The sequence below is a fragment of the Passer domesticus genome, chromosome 2 (genome assembly GCF_036417665.1).
Source record: "Passer domesticus isolate bPasDom1 chromosome 2, bPasDom1.hap1, whole genome shotgun sequence".
Lineage (NCBI taxonomy): Eukaryota > Metazoa > Chordata > Aves > Passeriformes > Passeridae > Passer > Passer domesticus.
In genome coordinates this window covers 12,613,683-12,635,835 of record NC_087475.1, presented here as the reverse complement: position 1 = coordinate 12,635,835, position 22,153 = coordinate 12,613,683, and the positions used below count along the sequence as shown (strand labels likewise).

General features: G+C 34.9%; 1 protein-coding gene and 1 long non-coding RNA gene across 5 annotated transcripts in view; one reads left to right on the top strand and one right to left on the bottom strand.

The window, feature by feature from the left end:
- Nucleotides 1-22,153, top strand: part of IL1RAPL1 (interleukin 1 receptor accessory protein like 1) — a 664,262-nt gene that overhangs the window by 121,271 nt on the left and 520,838 nt on the right. The gene's annotated exons all lie outside the window — the stretch shown is intronic.
- Nucleotides 5,448-8,080, bottom strand: LOC135295195 (uncharacterized). Its single transcript, XR_010357220.1, has 3 exons — nucleotides 8,011-8,080; nucleotides 5,919-6,053; nucleotides 5,448-5,483 (listed from the first exon to the last, which is right to left on the bottom strand). It is a non-coding gene; the product is annotated as an uncharacterized LOC135295195 (long non-coding RNA).

Below are 22,153 nucleotides of genomic sequence, written 5' to 3'. Positions count from 1 at the left end.
GATCTGTTTCTGCTGAACCGTGTATCTGTACATCTGCATAAATAGACATATTTGGTTTCAAATGTTCCTTCCCTAGAATATGACAGTCAAAGCATAAAAAAATTTCCTTGTTGATGTTTGCCAGTTTATAGGATCTGTGCTTCTATATTCATCATGCACACAGTCCCTGTACTTTACTCTGAATCCAATCATCTTCTTTCTTCAAAATGTCAAACTGTACATCTCCAGAATTCATGGAGTGATAAAATGTAGAATACCTGGAAAGCATACTGTATAAAACAGAACATAAGAGTGGAACAGCAAATATATGGCTGTCTGAAACTCTACAGCAAAGTATTAAACCAGAAACAAAATATCTTGGATATTTTTACCTTAACTAAATACTTTTCCCATTAAAGGAAATAATTAGAAAATTAGTGGGGAAGAGATTAGCCAATTATTTTATTTGTAATCATATCTGTTTAGAAGTCCCTATTCAGAGAATTTTTTACTTCCCAGGGTAGAAGAAGTAGCCAGAGGATTCTGGCTGGATAGGACACACATTATGTAAAATAACTGCACCATATTCTTTTACCATGAAAGGAAACTACTCTGTAACAAATGGATAAAATTTCAGTTCTACTAGAAATTGGCACAAAAACATTTAAAAATAGAAGGCATAAGTAGAATTTGTTGTTCTTCATTCCAATTAAAAAGATGAAATTAATTTTCTTACAGTAAAGAGCCCTTCATGCATGATTTATTCATAGCCACCACTTATCCAGCAATAATGCTGCCATTATTAAAAGGAATATTGATGAGTTAAATGAAACTGCCTACATGTGCAAACAAATGTGATTCATTCCCTTTTTTATTGAATGTTATTTATGCACTTTGTGTCAGAGGCTTGTGTATTTCAGGCATGTTTTCATGTTGCATATGCTGTCATATTGTTTGACCAAATGATCTTTTTCCATTGTGGTTTTTTTTTATGTTGTTTGTGACATATGAGAAACTAATTAGAAATATTTATGGAAAGGACAACTTTTCAGAAAAATAGTGTTAGGAGTCTTGTCTGAAATGTGATGATTTGAATATTTTTGGTGCTTCAAGCTTCTCAGTAGAAGGACCTTTATTTTTTCCCTATATTTTTTTTAACCCCCAAAGCCTCCTTTTTTTTCAGCATCTGTTTTATCTGATGCTTCATATTCCAGTAGACTACAAAGCCAACACATTTACTGTTACTCAAGTCACTCTTGGGCATTTTTTGAAATTGATGTCTGAGGAAGCTTTATTACTACTCTGCTGTACTGTAGGATTTAAGCACTAAGCATATTTTACCTTGAGAACAAATGCTTGATGCAGTTCCCGATTTCAGAAGCAAATTCTGACCCTGGATTTTACCAACCTCAGAGGAAGATTGGAGCTGCCCCGACCACTGGTTAATGGGGGAAGGAGGCTCCAGACTGGGAGTTCAAGAGAAGAATAAACAAGGATGGAGTAAATGAAGTAAAACAACTGTTTTCCTTCTGCATCACTTAGGATGGTTATGAGTTGCAGTGAACCATTCATCCATGCTTTGTCTTCTGAAGGATGTGTGGAGTTAAAATCAATTTTAACTTCGCTTCTGGGTGTGACCCTGCAGTGGTGTAGCATGTAATGCTTCCCTCAGTCCAGCACTATCCTATGGACATCTATCTGCTATTTCTTTTGCCAAAAATTATTGGGGATTTTTTATGTCAGTTCTTTACAGTAAGATCTAAAGTACAGGTATTCCATCCATATATATTTACAGAGCAGCCTCTGTAAAACCCAGTTAACTTTCTTAGAAGGCAAACTGAAAAAGTCACAGTTAGCTTGTAACAACGTTTAATGGGAGCTTGAGGAAATAATGAAAAATTTAATGTGAACATGAATCACTCCAGAGAATACCAATCTGCAATCAGTAATTTTACTGTCAGAACCTAGAGATTACACCAACAGGTACTGTGCAGGCATTAAAATTAGAAAAAAATATTATGCCATTTGAAAAGACACATCAGATCCATAGATTACTCATGGCTGTATTATACAAAATTTACTTGCAGTTTTCTTCAGGGTAATAGAACTGCTGACTCCATATGAAGGCAGTGATTTATTCTTACTCAGACATCCCTAATGTTGACTAAATATTATTTTAGTATTATTAATTATTTTTTAAATCCACAAACTAAAATAATGTAGAATGATTGAAATTCTAAGTTCAGGTAAATTATTGCTGCTGTACATAAAGATAAGCTGCAGAGCCAGTGACTAAGGCAAGGAATGAAATTGGGAAGCCTTGAAAGTCTTCATCAGGAACAGTTTGAATCTCTTTTGCATGATAATTCACTATTCATGATGCTGTATACTATTACTTTTTTTGGATTTGCAACCTTTAAAAAAGAAAAAAGATATAAAAATGAAGTATGCTTTCAACTTCTGTCATGTTTACACTTATTCATTGCATTTTGATGATTTAGCTATACTTTATTTTGAATATAATATAGATATTTAATACATTAATTATATACATTGAAAATATGATGACATTCATTCTCTCTGGATATTTTGTATGACATCAATGTTGCAACCTCTGTGTGACTTATATTAACTCACTTTATGCCTGAAAGCAAACTGGGTTTTTAAAGAAAATATCCATCTACCCAAACCATTGGGTTATTCCCTGTGGTGTCTCTGTGTTGGTGTAGGTCAGCAGAAATGAATATAAATGAAACAGTGGACAGTCATATGTTGAGTGATTAGGATCATGCTAAGTGACAGTTGATATTTATGTATATTTGTGGTTTATTTGTGATTTTAGAATTTTTTTTAGCAATTTTAGAAACAAACATTACAAGAAAACTTCCTATATTACAAAATTCTTGTAACAAAGTAAGTTATTTTATTTCAATCAATTTATTAATATTGAAACAAAGTGAAGATTCACTGATGTTATTAGGAGACCTGTTTGAAATTCTGTGTGAAAGACTGAGTTTTTAAATTTTATAAGTGATGTTCTATGAAAATTGTTGGTATTTGAGACAGACAATATGTTCTTACTCTTAGGACTGTGGAAATTAGAATTTATTTTTTTACAAGAAAATATTTAAACTTCTCTCCTTAATCTTGGTAACTCTTACTGACATAGATAGTTCCAGCAAATATTATGGAGTTTAGTTCTCACATTTTTCACTGGTTTCATTCAAAAGGACCTCCAAGGATAGTGAAAAGCTACATATATGCAGAATTCCAGTCTCAGTGGTTTGTATTTACTTTTTCCCATTACCCATTCTTGCATTAGGGGAACGAGGAGTTGAAGGGAGCAGTGAAAAAAAACCAAAACAAAACAAACTTAGTTGTGTTCTGAAATGTGTGATAAGAGAGATCTTGGGATTTGCTAATTTATGTCTAATTTACATAAAATATTTGAATCATAGGCATGCTATTCAAATAGAGAAGATTTTCAAAACTGTTGTAAATAAGGTCATGAGAGGAATTACTGCACCCTGAGTGTTTCCAAGTGGTTTTTCTATTGCTGTAGAGACTAAATAATGATTTATTTGTTTGACTTTTGTTTGAAAAAGACAGGAAATGCTGTATAGTTTCAGACAAAGCAGTGAAATAAAGAACCAATGATTATCAGAGAAATTCTAATAATTTAGCTGTGTGATATGAGTATGCCATCTTTGGTGGTGTCTGTGAATTACAAATCCCTTTTGTTTTGTCTTTGTGAAAGGTCTTGCTAGATTAAAAAGAAAAAAACAGGAAAAGGAAGGATGCTGAAGATATACACACTCTGAGAATATGCTGTTTTTATTTCTTTTCAGTGGAATAACTGTGCACATAGAAACTCCATGATTCTTTCAAGAGCAGTAGAGGGTGTAATTTAAAACAATTAGGTTTTTCCTTGAACATTTTTTTTTCCATTCCTTTAGGTCACAGGTCTCTAGAATGTTCACAAACCCTTCATTAATAGGCTGTCTTTTCCAAAAAATTGGTTTAAGGGGACACCTGTTTAACTTCTACTGGACTATCTTTCCTGAAAGGAAGTAAATGTTAATTGCTGAATATTTTCCTGCATGCATTGCTAAGTTCTAACTGGGAATCTGAAATGTGTGCCCACAATTTCTGACTGTTCAGCTACACTAGTGCTCTACCTAACAGATATGGCTGGCAAGCTCTCCCACAAAACAGGAAAGAGCACTTCAGTACAAGAACACAAAACCTACTTTCTGATACTATGTATTCTGAATTAACTTGAGCATATGTTGTACATCTGTGTGACAAGTAGTGAAATATCATGCTGATAATTCCATGCTTTGAAAAGATGATGATGATGATGACGATGATAATCATTATTATTGTTGTTGTCATTGTTATAATTTTTATCATTATTATCTAGGACACTTCAGTAGTCATTGACCCAAGAGGTTAAGATACTAAAAATAACGTACAAAAAGAACTTCCACTTCAATTAAACTCTCCTACTGATTACCTGAAGTCATTATACGTATTTTTAATATTTGGTTGAATCGATGAGTAACACTTTTGACTATAATGTAAGTTATATAAGCTACAATTTGGCTGTGAATTTTTTTAACTTTTCCAGTTTAAGTCTTTTCTTATGGCAAAAAAAGGTAGCAAAACCAATTTCCCATGAGAGTAAAGGATAAATTAATGAGCATATGGTGCCTTTTGTTTCCTCAAAGCAGCTGTAGTTTTACTTTCAGTTTTACAATTATCTTGACATCATTCTTGATTACTCATTTTACCTTTGCTGTGATCATGTTGGGAATAAAGAAAGCAAGGCCATGTTCATGATGTTTCAAGAGAGAAGAAAATATTGGTTGTTTTACATTAAAAAAGAGAACATTGTCAAACTTATGACTTGTGTAACAGCCTTGTAGATAGGAAAAAAACCCACCAATGTCTTCACACCAAAATCTTAAATAAGCATGCCCTCAGATGCTTATCCTTTCATTTTGGGAAGATTGCATAAAATGATTTAAATTAAAATTGTTACTCTTGCTGGCATATATTTTTGTTTCAGTAAAATTATCAACTTTTTTGGTCCTCCTTTCACCTGCACCAGAACGGTATAATCATTCCCAGAAACAGATATTAAGATTTTTAACTCAGAGAAGTGCTTTAAAATCCCATTTAACTTGTAGTTTACTAAGACCTAAGCTATTTAAATAGATGTTTTAGAATTTACATATCATTAATTGAAAACAAGTCTGTACATATTTGGGCCAAATGAATAGCGTTTGTATATTTAAAAAAAAAATTATGTTGATAATAGGACACTCAATAACTTGGCAATGGTTTGGTTTTCATGTTAAAAATGGGATTGCCAGAGCATTCTGTAAGAGCTCAGGAAATATCCCTGAAGAAATCAGTAACATGTGAAGTTCTCAAAAAAAGAAGATAAGAAGGATAATCTAATTACTTGCAACAGAGCTGGTGAGTCAGTATTTCCAGTCCTGAAAAATTTGTTGAATTGAAATCATGGATTGTTCACAAAGCAAACAAATCTGGATAAGTTTGAGGTTGTTGATGAACTCATCCAAAAGCAGGGGTTTTCTGCTAAAATCAAAATTGTAACCAGAATACCTGATAATGTGTTTGCCAACTTTGATTAACAAAAAGTGTGCAAATTAATTTTGTTTATTTTGCAAGTGTGGCAGGTTGTTAAATCTAGGCGTGTGTCTAATTATATTTAAAAAGAAAAGAAACTCAGCTATCCAAACACTGACCTCTAATGAAATACCAAACTAAAGATTAGGAAAACGTACTAAACATGATAATGTTATCTTAGCACATCTGATAAAGGCAAAACATTGAAGTGTTGATAGGCCTTTCATGTCCTGTTAAACTGTTAAGTTGTTAAACTGAAACTTATACCAAATTAAACTTACTTTTATTGACTTTCCTTTAAATTCTTTGTGAGGCAAGGATCCTTTGAACATCTCACTTGCTTTGTTGATTTCTTCTGTGTTGTCTGTCTGCTGTGGTTGTAGGTGTTGCTCCTAACAATTTAATGTCAAATTTGTCTAAAAATAGAACATAATTTCCTAAATATTCTTGTATATTTTTTCCCTTCTTCTTGATGAAAACTGAGACTTTATAATATTGTTGGGGAAGGGGTTGGGAATGTGTGGTTTTCCTGTCATCATAAGAATAAGCACAATCCAATGGGCAAAAAATGAGGTCTTTCAGTTAGATAAAAATGCAGCATTTGGACTATTGAAGTAATTTAAACATTGGGGGGGGGGGAATAGTGTGAAATAGCTACATATTCTGTTGGATAATTTTACAGTTTTGCATCATAGCAACATTCTCAAATTTCTAACATGTTGAAGTAAAAAGCATTCTGGAAATTTCCATTCCTTCATGTTCTTTTGAGTAAACGGTTTTGACACTACGTCAATTCCTCTTCTGGTCCATATATCAAATGGGCAAGCTCTCCAGGAAACCTTACTAAAATAACCATCTGATTTTATACACATTATGCACCTTAAAAACTTACTTATTGATTGATGTCTCTCACTTATTTAATACTCTTTCTTCAACTTCATTTAAATACCAAGATTTTTTTCCTCCCTTTCTACTTCTTGCCATAAGTTTCCTTCTCATTGCCTTGATTTTTGACTCTAATTTATCTTGCCTCTCTTTTCTTTGGTAGATTGTGTAATATGAATCCAGTAGAAAACATTCTCCTTCCTTTCTTAAAATACTACAAAGTATTTGTGAGTACCTCTATTATTTGCAACTCCATGTAACTGTGACCCTTGATGGAAACATTAATATTAAAAGCTCCTGCATTGTAATTTCACTGTGTATTCTCAGCAGAAATTAAATTAACATGTCACATTATCAAGAAATGGCTGAGAATGAAGGAATAAAATACAGTTCTGATATCAATAATATGTTTCCTGTGAGGAAGCAACACATTACATGTGGAATGCACGCTTGGTAATTCAGCTGTCAGGTAATGGTTTTGTTGAGTAACTAGGGAAGAACTGGGGAATGTGAGGCAGGGGCAAACTTCACGTGATACTGTCCTAAGATCCTAATCCAAGCAGTTAAAAAATCACTTATGGCCACTAGACTGAATCTGCTACATTCTGATTCTCTAGATAACTGTTTTGTAGGCAGAGTTGAGCTCTTCAAACTTGGTGTATGAGGAAAAATTACTCCAATAAAAATTCTATTAAAGCTACAGAAATTTATCTCTAAGATTCTGACACATTTGAGTGGAAGAGTGAATATATGTAATCTAGTAATTCCTACTTTAATGAACAACAATAGAAGTTTAGGAGCCTTCTTTTTGGTCCAGATGACTTAGGTGCAAAGAATTACATTTAAAAGAGCAATAAAATTGTTCACAGCTGCTAATACTTGCTGTCTTACATTAATTTAGGTTGCTGTATAAGCCTTTTCTTTAGAGCTAGGGGAAGATATTTCTTGTGCTGGTTTACCTTTATCCCTAAGCATAAGAAATTTCTGTCTTAAGTAGAATAATGTAGTGATTAAAATGTTATCTGATTAATGTAGATTAATTAATTAATATCACTAGATCACTCCCTTATGATCACTCCCATATGTTATTTCTCTCATTATAAAAAACAAATTCAGAATAGTTTTCCCCCACAAAACAAGGTTGCATTTAGTACATTACTACCTCCCTTTTCTTCCTTTGAGAAAGGGAACAGCAGTGCATGGCCCTGTGGTCAGCCCATAAATAACACACTGAAGTTTAGAAGCCTCAAGGTCTCCCCTTTGACCTGAAGTTCTGGCACCTAAATCTAAATAAGTCAATATAGGAAGGTAGACATGCCAGACTGGTAACATTTGGTGACTGGTGACATTTTCTTTCTGAAGAATGTCATACTTAGCTTTACTGTAGATCATAGCAGCAATATTTATATATATGAGAAGAAAATAAAAAACAACTCAACAAGAAAATATCAGCAAGTAAATGCAAGATTTATTTGCTGAAACAAGTACCTGAATACTGGCAATGCATTTTCCTGTGGCAGTATCCTTTAAAGATGACTGACTATTTAACTCTTTTAGGATGCCACCTGTTGGAAGCAAGTAAAGCAATGCATTTTTAAGGATAAGTGATAATTGTTAGCTTCTTATGTAAGACCTATGGTGCAAATTACATCAAATTAGTCAAATCCTGTTTCTTCTCTGTGACGCCATTTTAACAGCTCTGAGTATGTATTGCAAAAGTTAAGAGACTGATGAAAGTAAGGATATCATTTATATGAATGCTGGAGGAAAAAAAAAAATCTTAATTATATTTAGCCAACAAAAGATTTTGGGAGGAAAGTCTGTGAAGACTACTGAGAAAAACTAAGATGACTTAATTAGATATTAAGAAGTATAGTCCCAAAATCCCTATCATTCATGATAATTAGTTGATGATTGCTGTTCAGTTCTTGACCACTCTCAGATTGTGATCTTATTTTCATTTTTCAGAAGACTATTTAATGTTTCTGAATTTATTTTCATTACACCTTAACTTTTAGGTTTTTGTTAATTTTTTAATACTTGCTGGTATCCTATGTGCATACATGCTTTATAGATCAGTCATGATAGAATGAGCACAAGAAATTGTTCATAAGAGAACATTCAGAGTTGCCAGACTGTCTGGCAGTCCCTAGAGTGAATGTGGTCACAGCAGAATTTCCCATGAAGTCAGGAATTTAGGGATTTCTTTTATGTTGATCATTAAGGAGGCTGCTATAAATTCCATTGTCCAATGAAATAACTGCTGAAGAAATTATTAGGAGAAAAAAATCTAAATGAATTATATATAAGAGCATATAATGTATATAATAAAATATCCAATATCATGTTCATAATACTTTTATGTTTTAACACAGAATATTGCTATAATAGAATATTTTACAAGAAATAGAATTTAATCATTTAATAGACATATTTTCACTGAAGTATAGCAGTTTAATATATTTCTTGTTCAAGCCTAATAATTAAGATTTTCTAATTGTCTAATTTAGATTTTTTTCTAATTGAATACCCTGAATGATGATTAAAGAACTTCCTGATATTTACATGCCTTGAATTATTTAAGACAAATATTAAAATCTATCTATTGGAAATATTTCTTTCACTATTCTCTGGGGTCAATAAAAAGATGCTCCTGGACTTTATTGAGCTACCTATGGAACTGGATTACATAGGTTAACTCAATTTTTTAAACAACAAAGATCCTGAGTTTGGAAAGAATTCTATCATGATACTTTTACATCATTTTGTATCTGTTCCCGTGTCATGACATTCCTTCTGGTTTCAGCTATTCCTACAATTTGTCTCCTAAATTAGGATTGAGCTACCCCTGTACTACATTGTTTACTTCTCAGAGTTAAGGCATGTTCCAAGAGGTTTTACATTTGTCACCTGTTGCCTGCTCCACATTGGCCACTGACATCACAGGGCCACTATCTCCTGATTGCTTTTGGGCAACACAACAATGTTGGTGTGAACTTGTATGTTGAGAAGTGCAGCAGCCTCTAATGTAATTTCAACCATTCACTCATTTTTCTGAGTAAAAGCTGACAATTTTCTAAAGGCTAAATTCAAGTCCCTTGAACATCAGTGTAGTATATTTCAGTGGGTGCTTGTTCAAAGCCTTCAAAATCAGATGTGGTAAATATAAGCAGTAATTTTACTGGTGAAAAGATCTCAATGAAAATAAATTTCCTATCTTTATTCATCTTTATAGATATTTGTGAAAGAATTAACATTTTTTATTGATTTCAGTCATAATAACACCATCTAACCCATGAAAGAATCATTCAAGATCAATAAGAAAAAAAAGGAAAAAAATACCAGGCACTGATGGGTCTGCCGACAGTTAAAATATCCAGGCTTTGTGTCACTTCTTTTCCTTTGTAAGTTGTTTTCTGCATCCTGCTTTGATGTCGATATTGAAATTCACTGTAATTGAAACTAATATTGACATAGACTTGTACAAAATCAGTATGTCTAACATGACTATTTAATGGTAATTCAAGGTTCAGGATTACCAGCTAAATGATGTCCTGTGGAGTGTATTCATTAAACAAGTAGAGATTTTTTTTCCTACAGATTTGCTTGGGCGTTTTTTATTTTGTTTGATTGCAGGTTTTTTGTATTTTTAAAACCCAAGTATTTAAATTGTTATTTTTTTCTTAGTTGTATTGGTTTTCACCATCTGGGTATTGGCAGCTGGCAGTCACTGTTCCAGAAAGCATTTAGCTATGGATACAAAATATAATAAAGGCCTCTTGGAAGATTTCTAGACTTTAAAGAGCCTCCAAGATTTTGTAATACTTCTGAAGGCTGTATTTAGTGATGCCTGTCAAAATGTTTCCTCTAGTGTCTTTACCAATATTGATGAAAATACAGTATTTAACAAAATAATTGGATATTTCATGGAATTTTACCATCAGATGGTATCTGTTTCCATACATAAAGGTATCCCTGGTAAGCAGCTTCTTACTTTGTTATATTGATGAGTAAATACAACATTTTTGTCTTCTTTTATTAAGTTACAATGCAGCTTTGCAGCATGAAATTGGCAAGTATGGCTCCTTGTGCCAAAATGATTTTTAAGAGGAAACTTGTGTTGTACTTGTGAACATTTTACCATCTCAGGAAGATTGTGTAGATGGGCAATGAGGTGTGTGAAAATGTTGGAGGAAGAAAAATAACACTACTTCTATTTACCAAAGGGAGCTCTGTTAGCAACAATAGTGAATAAACATCTTGTGTTAGTCTCTTCAGCTTAAATTCCTAAGTGTAATTTAATTATTTTTATTTCTGACAGACCATTCATTTAATATCAATAACAGCTTTAAGAGTGTCTTGTGCAGCCTTTTATGACAAGTAAATACTGAGAGAACACATGTAAATAATATCTATTGTATTTATTTTTTATATGCTGGACATGATGCAAATGTCTCAGCAAACTTGCTGAGATCAAATATCTGCATGGCTGAAGAAAGAAAATAAAGCAAACTATTTAGTTTTTCAATAATGCACACTGCTTAGGTTGCTTATTTGTGGGATCTTATTGTTTCAGGGACTTTTTATTCATTATGTACTATGAAAGGTGCAAAGATGTGTATCTGTTGAAAAGGTAATGAGATAATAGTGCTTGAAGTGTTATCTTAATTCTCAGCATCTTTTTATATGTTATATTTTCTTCTTCATTCATCCATGACTCAATTCTCAAACAATCCTACTGAGGCAGTAATGTGTTGTCTTGGTTTGAAAATACAGGTTTCTGCTAAGGAAGACAGGAGCCTGTCTTGAAATGGAAAATAAAAACCCCTCCCTCTGAATTAGTATCATTTTGAAATTAAGGGGCTCTCAGGCAAAGACAGGGGAGTAGGAATAACAGTTCTTTATTAGGAAAAATAAAAATGCAGTAATACAAAACAACACTGGCAGGGTCAGAATAGGACCTGACACCCTGTGGATCAGGGTGTTGGTAGCAGTCCCATTAAATGGTGGTGGCTGCAGTCCTCCTGCAGTGACAGATGTGGTTCTGTTGGAGCAGTGATCCTGTAGAAGGGTGCAGTTTTCCTCTGAAGGTCCAGTGGTGATGTAGATGAGCCTGATCTTCTTCTGGGAATCCAGTGGAAAAGAAAGCTGCTCCTCTGGGAATCCAGTGGAGAAGGCTGCTTGTGGTGTTCCTAATGTCAGATTATATCCAGGTAGGAATACTTGGCTCCAGCCTCTGGGTGGAGCATCTCCCAATGGGATGATGGAATTTTATCAGTCATGCAGCGACACTCAATGGCCCATTAACAGAAGATATCTCCTGGAAGGAAGATTGGTTGTGGAAGAGTTAAAGAACATTGCCCCACCTGGTTTTAACAGGTGGCTCAATTAACAGAAGAAAACTGCCCCACCTCTAACAGGTGGCAATAGAATACACACCCCCAGCCACATCTTACAACCTAAGATCTGTACATATATTTTTTTCTCACTGTCTTGGCATAAAGAATATGTGGGAGTTAGCCATGAATATTTACTTCCCAATAGGTTTGTCTGTATCGGTTAGAAGCATGGTATAATGCTCAAATTATTTTTTTTTTCCTTCCACGTTGCCTAAAAATATTTAAAGTATTGTTGATTAACCTAAATATCATAATCATATACTGCATCTTTCACAGCAAAATTGAACTTCCTACATTGCTGGGTTATTGATGACTCAGAGCTGGCAGTTGTTTACTGTCATGCACAGATGAGAGCCCACTGCCCAGCAAAGAGGGACTCTAAAAATAGCCTTTAAAAGGTGCCAGGAATCTTCCACCCAGTGCACTGATGCACCCATCCCCTTCAGATACAGCTAATATAAATGAACTCTAAGGCCTATGAGTAAGGCAGAGAAACAATTTTTTTTAAATTTTTTTCTTTTTCAGGAAAAGTTTAGTAAGGGGAGACTTTGCTCAGGAAGGTTCTTTTGCAGACATCCCAGAATAGCCTGAAATGAAAATAAAAATGTAAAGGAAATATTCCAGTTACAGAGGCAACATGTCTAAAGCGTGCATTTGAAATTGTGTACATTTATTTGAAACCATACCTTAATCAGGATGTCTTATGACTGACTTGTTCTGTCCATGTAAATAGGTGTTTCTGAGTGGTGATACCCATCCCAGGAAATGTTCAAAATGTGATTGTGGGCTTGGAGATGTGGTTTGGTGGTAAATGCAAATGGTCCTGAGTTAATGGTTATACTGGATGATCTTGGAGGTCTTTTCCAACCTTAATGATCTATGATTCTGTGATTTGGTATTGATCTCTCCTGATTTTGGTTTCATCTAGTCCTTCCATGTTTGAAGTCTGGGGAGAGAGAATTCTATCCAGAGGTGGAAGCTCTCAGGATGAAGTGAGTCTTTCATTAGAGCCTTTTTCCTTATGCTACTTTCAGGTCACATTAGATACAGATGAATACATGGAAAATACAGACTAGAAAAAAAGGAGTCCCAACAAAAGTGGAAAGAGTCAAATCCTGTTAACACAGAAGTAGATTGCTGCTTGTAAGGCTTGCATGTGAACTACTATGCCCATATAATAAACTTCAGCCTGAGGCTTTTAGGTTGGATGCCAGGTTGAAGAATACAACCAGTGGTGATCATTTCTGTCAACTGTTTCTCTGTTCATGTTGTTAATTTCATGATCTTCCAGTACAGATCACAGTGTCTGCTAATATATTATGTGTCAGCTACAACATTGGTGTCTAAGAAGGTTCAAGATCTTGCCCATGTTTGGCTTCAGCTGATACATATTGCAGCATTGATGCTTCATGGATGTGAACATTTTTATAATGTGCAACACTTGTATGAAAAACTTAATACAGAACATTATTTTGTGAGAAAATTTAAACCCATTGAAAGAAATATGTTCTATAAATTAATCTATTTTCTTTATTGCAGAGAAGGTCAATGTGGTAGATTTGTGTGGTAGTACAAAGAGGTACCGACTTGCTGTTCCTCCCTGTTTGATGACAGTGTCTGGCTTTCTCATGACTGCTATGGACAAACAAATGTAATGATATAAAAGTGTGTCTGCCTCATGAGAACCTTTGACTTGTTCTCCATACAATTTTGAAATGGTAGAATCTCTATGGAAAGAATTACTTTTGGCTTTAGATTAGGAAAAAGTCAGCATTCCGTACTTGCATATGCAGAAGGTCTCTTACTGAGCAGTGTTTCAGGTTGTTTTCATATTGATATGGAATAGGACTTAGTTTAATAAAGTTACAGAGATGTTTAGTAAAAAGAGTTACATAAGTACTGTGTTGAAGCAAATAATAAGAGAGAGCCTTCACCAACTGCTGTATTCATAGAGGTTATTGCTTTCCCTAACTTTCCCTTCTCAATCAATTTTCTACTTTCCTTCTGTGAGTTCCCCGCTTTCAAACTGATTACCCTTTGACGTGGCACCCTGTAATTTTGACACATTTTCCTTATTGTCCTCAGCTTGACATCAAAACTCTCTGCAACTCCTTCATTACAAAGTAAAGTGTAAGGCATAAACTGATGTTATTTTTCATGGAAAAAAACCCAAAAACATTTAATTTTGTTTAACTAAGGAAATAAAAAATGAGGACAATAGAGGGAAAAATTCTGTTTTCGGAAGTACAGATTCTTCCACTTAATTTCTCACAGCCATTTTCTGGACAGGTTTCTTTTGCCAGCGTGAGCACCTGTTAACTGTTACCAAATTTTCCAGTTCGTTAAGAAAGTTCTTGTCCTACTAATATTAATGTGGATGGAATAGTGAATCACCAGTGAGAGGGAAGAGCCCCATCCAATAACACTCTGAAAGGAGCTAATGGCCAAAGGTACATCTACGTACCTATTCAACTTCTGAAGGCAATTTTGTCCATCAACAAATACTAGATAATCTGGATCTGGCAGATTAATACAAAATGTTTGAAAGTACATCTTCCCAGTCTGCTGTGTCCTGTCAGGATAGGTCCTCATTCCAGTAATATGGAATTCCAGCCATTTTCTCTGGCTCCTTGGTTTGCAAAAATTGTGTAGTCTACTCTGTATCTCTAAGAAAATTTTGCACTCTTGATATACTTTTGAAACTTCTCGCCTTCACTGTCAGCTGCACAGCTCTATTGATCCCATGGTTTTCTTATTCTGAGCTGTGCATTTGCACTCAGAGATTATTTCTGAGCACACACCATTACTCTCAAGATGAGAGCTATGCCCTTTTACTCCAGAGGCATCCCCATTTTACCCAAAGTGCAGCAGTCAGGATAAAGGAGTTGACTTTTCTTGGTATCCTGTCTCACACCTAAAAGTCATGCCAAATCAGCACTTATATGCATGCTAAATAAACAAACAAAGATCCATGTTTCAGCTCAATGACCTGGCAGTGAGATAAATTTCCACTCAAGAGTGTTTCACTAATGCAAAACGGTGGGTGATTCATCCATAATGTGGAAATTTTGCATTTTGTGTTTTAGAGTTTGATCTGTGTAAATTTGTTGACTTTTCAAAAAATCAAAATCATCAATGCCTGCTGTGGGTTTGACTTTTATATAATTTGATGGACTGAAGAAATGTTATTCTGGCTTTTCTATCCACCATTCCTTCCCTGCTGATCAGGGAGGCAAGATGACTTCTTTACATATTTTATTCTCACTATTTTATGCAGAAAGGCGGTGAACATTTCTCAGTCACTGCAGTTCTGAAGCTAAGAAGGCATCCTAGGATTTTATCATAAATATTACCTAGGGAAGGAAAGGGTGATTCTTGTTCTTTTCCTATCTTACTCAATATGTGCAAATGGTTTATAAAATACATTGAGAGATTGGTGGTGAGAAAAGCATTACTTTCCATTTCATTTGGTTCTGGAAAAGCAGAGGAATGTAAGCCAAGTTTTTTTCTACTGCCAAGAAAATTCAGTCTTATTAATAGTCTTTCCAAGTGTTTAGGGAATTCATCTTGGTGGCACTACTTATTAACTAAGGCCCAGTGCAGCATGAGCTGAAATAGAATAATTGGTAATTCATTGTAAACATGACTAGTTCTATGTCCATTTTTCATTTCTTCTTGACTGGTGTTTAGTATTTATACTCCAAAGCAATTGGCTTCCTTCCCATCTTTCAGCTGTGGGGCTTGAGGAATTTCTTTTCCAGGGTGAGGTCTATGTCCTGTATTTACAATGTTCACTTTGAGGTTTGTGGAAAACTCCTCTTTGTTTCAAAAAAAAAAAAAAAAAAAAAAAAAGGCAATTAAAACTCAGGGTACCAGAGACAGAATCAGACTTTTCAATGCTTTCTCAGAGATGATAGCTTGCATGGTAGTGATAAAGGAATGTGTGTTTAATGTGAAAAGCATCTCATAGCAACAGATAAAATAATTGAACACAGAACAGGAACATGGCAAAGATTAATATGGTGTTGTAGTGGTTTAACCTTGACTGGATGCCAGGTGCCCACTAAGCTGCTCTACCACTCCCCCTCCTCAACTGGACAGGATGAGAAAATATGACAAAAAAGCTCATGAATCAGGATAAAGGACTGAAAGAGATCACTTGTCAGTGACTGTCATAGGTAAAACAGACTCGAAGTTAGAAAATTAATGGAATTTATTGATAATTAGTAAGAGAATAGGATAATAAAAACCAATCTTCCTCTCTCCTTCCCTTCTTACCAGACTCAACTTCACTCTTGATTCCTCCACCTCCTCTGCCAGGCAGTGCAGGTGCACAGGGAATTGTAGTCAGTTCATCACACATTGCCACTCTTTCCTCCTCAAACTGCTCACTCCAGTGTAGTGTCCTTCCCATGGGACACAGTCCTTCACAAACTGCCCCAACAGGAATACTTTCCACAGGGTGAATTCCTTCAGGAAGAGGCTGCTTTAGACTGGCTCTCCCATGGGTCACAAGCCCTGTCAGCAAACCTGTTCCAGTGTGGGGCCCTCTCTACAGGGCCACAGGTACTCCCAGGAAAACTGCTCCAGTGTGGGCTCTCCATAGGGCCACAGCTTCCTGCAGGATACATCTCCCTGCTGTGTCATGGGAGTCTCCCTAGGCTGCGTGTGGATGACTCCTCCACTGAGTACTCCTGTGGGCTGCAGGAGAGCATCCTTCCTCACCATGGCTGCAGGGGAATCTCTGCTCCTGGGTGCCTGTGGCACCTCCTGCCCCTCCTTCTTCACTGGTCTCTGCAGGACTACTTCTCTCACGTGTTTTCACACCTCTTTCCCAGATGCATTTGTGTATCATTGTTTTCCCTTCTTAAATATGTTATCCCATGGGCACTATCAGGGTAGCCCATCAGCTTGGTCATGGCCAGTGATGGATCAGTCCTGGAGCTGTGTGGAATGGCTTTGTTGGACGTAGGGGAAGCTTCTGCCATCTTCTCACAGAATCCAGCCTTGTGGCTCTCCCACTCCCAAAAATTTGTGAAGTGCACCCCATACACATATGAAAAAATACCCTTCAGAGAAAACCCCCAGCCTAGGTTATGCATTCCCCCCTTTCCACCCTCCTGTGTGCCACAAAAGCTTTCTGTATGGTGAAGCAAATTATTTCTAGAGGTCAAAATTTCTGTTTCTTTCATATTTTTTTTTCTGCTTGAAAGCTAAGAAAAGGTCAGAGAAGGAGAAAGAGCTTGCAAGGTTTAATGGCTGGGTTAAGTATGAACATGATCAGAATGTTTGGTTTTTAAGGCTTCTCTATGGTAATGATCAAAGAAAACATGTTTTATTTAAATAATAATGCATACAATGTACTGTTGTAATGTCATTAAAAGCTAGTGTTAAAACCTTCTTCTTAATGCAGCAAAATGTTTCCCATAATTTAAACCTTTAAATAAAGGGTTTTTTAAATTAAACCAAGGTCTTATAGTATCCACTTTTCATATGCATAATATTTTCTCTTTTCTAAAGAAATTTATCAGTGCACAAGCTTTACAGAAACTTACTTAAAATATACCATTTCCTACATGGTAGTAGAGGATGTTTTTTTGAAATGAATATATTCAAGTTGATTGTTTCTCTTCATTTTGCAAAATAGAAAAAGAAAAGGCTTGCAGACAGTATCTAAGATACTAGCTCATCTACAATGTATTATTGAAGCAAGGAGAGCTTAGGAAACAAGAGTAACTGGTGAAAACTATGTTTCTTTGCCTTCATCTGTTTCAAAGGAAACTATTTACTAAAACCTTCTATTCCCAAAATGGTACCTGAGTTTCACTGTATTATGGTTCAGCTGATGAAGTGCATCACTAGTTGCATTTGTGTTTTCTGGTAATTTTCACTACTCTTCTCACAGAGGAGCCTAGTGTATTTTTAAAACATTAAACAAAGTTTACAACTAGCTTACCTTCATTCCTTTATGCATTACAAGTCACCCTTTAAAAAAGGTAGAATGCATCTTTAGTTGGTATAAATTCACTGTTTTTATTGACTGCAATGAACGTTTGCAATTTATATCACTAAATGTCTGAACAGTGAGCTTTCCTTCAGTTGTAAATATAGGAAATACACTGTAATAATAAAAGAGATTGTAAATACAATCAACACTTCCTTTTACTTGTTCAGAAAGAAATATAATCATGAGTTTAAGAGTACATGGTATAACTTACACTTGAAGAACTTAATGTCCAATGTGTTCCCATAGAAAGCTCAATGATTACAGTTTATTCACTGAAGTAATTGTGAACATGTAATTATTTCTTCCATTACTAATAATTACCTACCCATTTTACTTAGACATAAAAACCAAGACAAAAAAATTAAATTAAGGCAGACTGAAAAAGAGGAAAAATTTATGTTCTTTAGTTGTGAACTCTAAAATAAAATATACAGAGCCAATGGGCCAAAAAATTGCTTTTGCTAAGCAGTTACATAACCCTCATTTCTTATTTCGACTTTCTGTAGAACTCCAGTCAAACGGAAATCTGCATCTTTAGCTTTTTTTTTTTTTTTTTCTCCTGGTGATGACTTTTTGCCTAGTATCTCATTATGTTTTGCAAAAGAATGTGTGTCTGTATAGAGTGCTGGTTTTTGTATGAGTGATTTTCTCTTGTGAATATTGATACCATTATCCATGCATCAAATTGCAGCTGTGAAGATGGAACTTCTAAAGGTAGCTATATAAATGAAAAAACAATTCCTACTGAAAACCTTAGTCTTTGAAGAGAACTATTATAAGATTGTAACAAATGCCATTGTAGGGAAATATAAAACAGTGCTATAAAAAACACTGATTGGAGTGTAGGTTTTTTGGAAAATAGACTCTTCTTTGGACTACAAAGTTGGGAAGGAAGTTAGGATCCACAGCCTGTAGTTTCTCTAGATGAGAATTAATAACTCCTCTTACATAGGAACCATTTTCCCTTCCTGAATAGTGTTTGTTTTCAGACTTGATGCTGTGTATTGGGTGTCTAGGTACTCTCAGAAATAATAGGTAATTGACCCTCCCAAAAGACCATAAGGCATATTCATGCCACAATCCCTTCTCTTTATTTTGAGTTTAAAGGATTGAGGAATAGAGAAGTCTTCAGTACACTAAAATGTTTAGCCTCTAACTCTCACTGCTTTCTAACAAAGTTGTCTTCCAAATCCTTGTTGTAAGAGAACTGGCAGACTCTCTGGGTATATTTGCTGGATCAGGCCACAGAAGTGATTACTTTAATACAAACAGTAGTGGAGCAGAGACCCCTTCTAACCCTCCAACCCCCTCACCTCGTCCCATGGCAATAGGACATTGAACAGTTTTATTTGTTTTTCAAATAAGCATGAAAAAAAAAAAAAGAAATCACTATCCGCTCTAAAGCTTTCTTCACAGGAACACCTGAACTGAAAGCAAGATTGTGTGTTAGTTAGTCTGATTTTTGGATTACCTAGTTCCAAGCAATAGCTGCATAGAATTTATCTATGCAATGACTGTTTACAGTGAAGTATTCATCCTGAAAAGTTTAACAAATCATAGACAAATTTTTATCCTCTGAAATATACTGAAACCTGTAAAGTACAGGACTGATTCTGTAATTTGATAGCAGTATAGCTGTTCAGAGTAAATAAAAAACAATTATGGGAACCTTTTCAGAAGGTTCACAGAAACTTTTCGGCATGTTTGCTAACTTAATGAGTATTTCTCAGTATAACTCATGCTAAATGCCATGGGAGGAATCAATTGTGACAAGCAGGATAACTAGTTATTGAGATGTCATCAGACTGCTCATAATCACATATTTTCCCTGTGGATTTGCGCTTCAGTTCACACTCTTAAAGTCCATTCACATTTTAATGTAATTAAACCTTTTCTGTATCTGTTTGGTAGGTTGTATTTGATTATAACAACTATGCATAATTTTAAATAAATCTAGTGTGATAAACCATATCCAGATCTGTTTCTTTCATCCATTCTTCTCATTCTTCAAAGTAAGAATCCTTAAGACAGACTAGATACTTTTCCCAGGCCCCAGATTTCTCTCGTTTATTCTTGTTTACCTGTTAAAATCCCACAGCTTCTCCAGTTATTTGAGTAGTGCCAACAAACCTGGTGGTTAGGTCATGCCTTCCTCTTTTATTGGACTTCCTCTCCAAAGTTAAGGAGAAAATCCTAAATGGAACTACAGCTTTCTCCCTCCAACATACTCTTAGCTTGTTTAGGTTTGGTTTCTTTAATTCCTTTTATTGTCATCACTGAGGTGGTGAAAAGGCATTTTACAAAAAACACCTGATGAGAGACAGAACACCTTCAGCAGCAGTAAAAATTATAGAAGGAAAAATAGTAAAAATCCATTTTGAGGCATGTCACCTCACTGGAGACAGCATTTCTGTGGTTCATTTTTCACTAGAACGTGATAGTTCTCTATCAAATGTTAACTTCCATTGGAGGAGAAGCAGACAAAGAGAAAATGTGCTCAGATTCCAATTTTTTAACTTTTCCTTCAATATTTTTACGGATCACTATAAGGTCTTAGTTATGAAGCCAAATCATGCAGTATATCTGACAAATGCATCAAGGCTTGACACGTCTTCTGGTCAGGTTTCATTTGTGTGTGATGAAATTTCTTCACTTATTCAGGCAAACTGAAAAGATCACTGTTGATTAGGGATTTTTAAGCAGAAGGCTTTCATACTGAAACTGTGTGTATGTGAATTTAAGTGAGGCTTTTGTCACCTGTGAAAGACACCTTGGCTTACAAAAATTGAATGTGTCATGGAAATTAATTTTTATCAGATAAGAAACAAAATACAAGGATAAAGATAAATAAAAACTAGATAGATTTGTTGAAACTATCGTGTATTCAAATAATTATTTGTCACTTTATCTGTAATAAGTTCTAATAAGTTCTCCTTCAGTCCTTCATTCCTAAATAAAACTAGGCAAACATCAACACCTCCATTTGTCTTTAACACTAGAATTCCTTTCAAAAAAAGAGAAGGATATATAAATTTAAGGGGTTTTGGCTTAGTTTTCCTCGAGGGAGAGTTATGTATGGAATTTGATAGGTTTCTTTGCAGAAATTACAAGAGACAGTGATCAAAATGGACAGTTTATACAGTATATTCTGGCTTCTTTGTTCCTTGTTTGTCATGATACAACAGAAATTATGCTACTTAGAGTTCTACTGAAAATCTGAAATGCCTGTATATGTCAATTAGATTGTCTTCCCATAAAATTATATTGTGACCCAATAGCATTTATCTTCATCAAAGGTAATATATTTTATATTCTCTATGTACTTTTCATAATGACGTACAGAGTCCTAACAAATCTAAAACAGGAGTACCATAAATTTATTTACAATTTTTTATTGTTTAATGTCTTGCCTATTACTGCTACTAATGTAGTCTGGTTTCAGTATTTTGTGCTAAGCCAGTAGTATTTTAATTTGCTATTATTTTTCATTTTACAGAAACTCTGGCATCTGTCCTGTCCAAGTCCTTTTTCCTTGCACATCTTAGCAGTTTGGCATTAAATCTTACATACCATGAAGGAGAAAGTTTCTCTATGTCCAGGTGACTACTTATGGAAAGTAAAAACCACAAACAAACAAACAAAGAAAAACAAAACCAAAAAAACCACCAAAACCAAACAAACAAACAAAAAAAACAAACCCACAAACCATTTTATAAGATTCACCTCTAAAAATAGGTAATCAATTCAAAGTTGTGACTCAAAGTCTTGAGCTCTTGCAATAAGCATACCATGACTTTTAAAAAGATGTTTCTGAGGGGTGACAGTACTGCTGTGTGGTCTCTGGGACATGGAGGATGTCAGTATTCAGAACATCTTATCATTTGTCATGCCCTGGCAGAGAATAGAGTGCTGAGTGTGGGAATTCTGATGCTTTTACCTCTAACAGAAACACTAAACCATCAGAATGTCTGAGAAAAAACTATTTAGTCTGATCACTCAGTTCTAGATTTCAGCCTTTCAGCAGCTAATAGATTTCTTAGAAAACTATGGACTGGCAATGCACAGCTAAGACACTAGAACAGTGGACACTTAATATTAAAATTATGAAACCCAAATTTTAGACATTTAAGTTCATTTGCTATTAAAAACTTCAGGCACACAAGCAGTATTAAATCTGAATTTTGTAATTACACATGGTGTTCCTGAGACACAGTCAAGTTGCTTG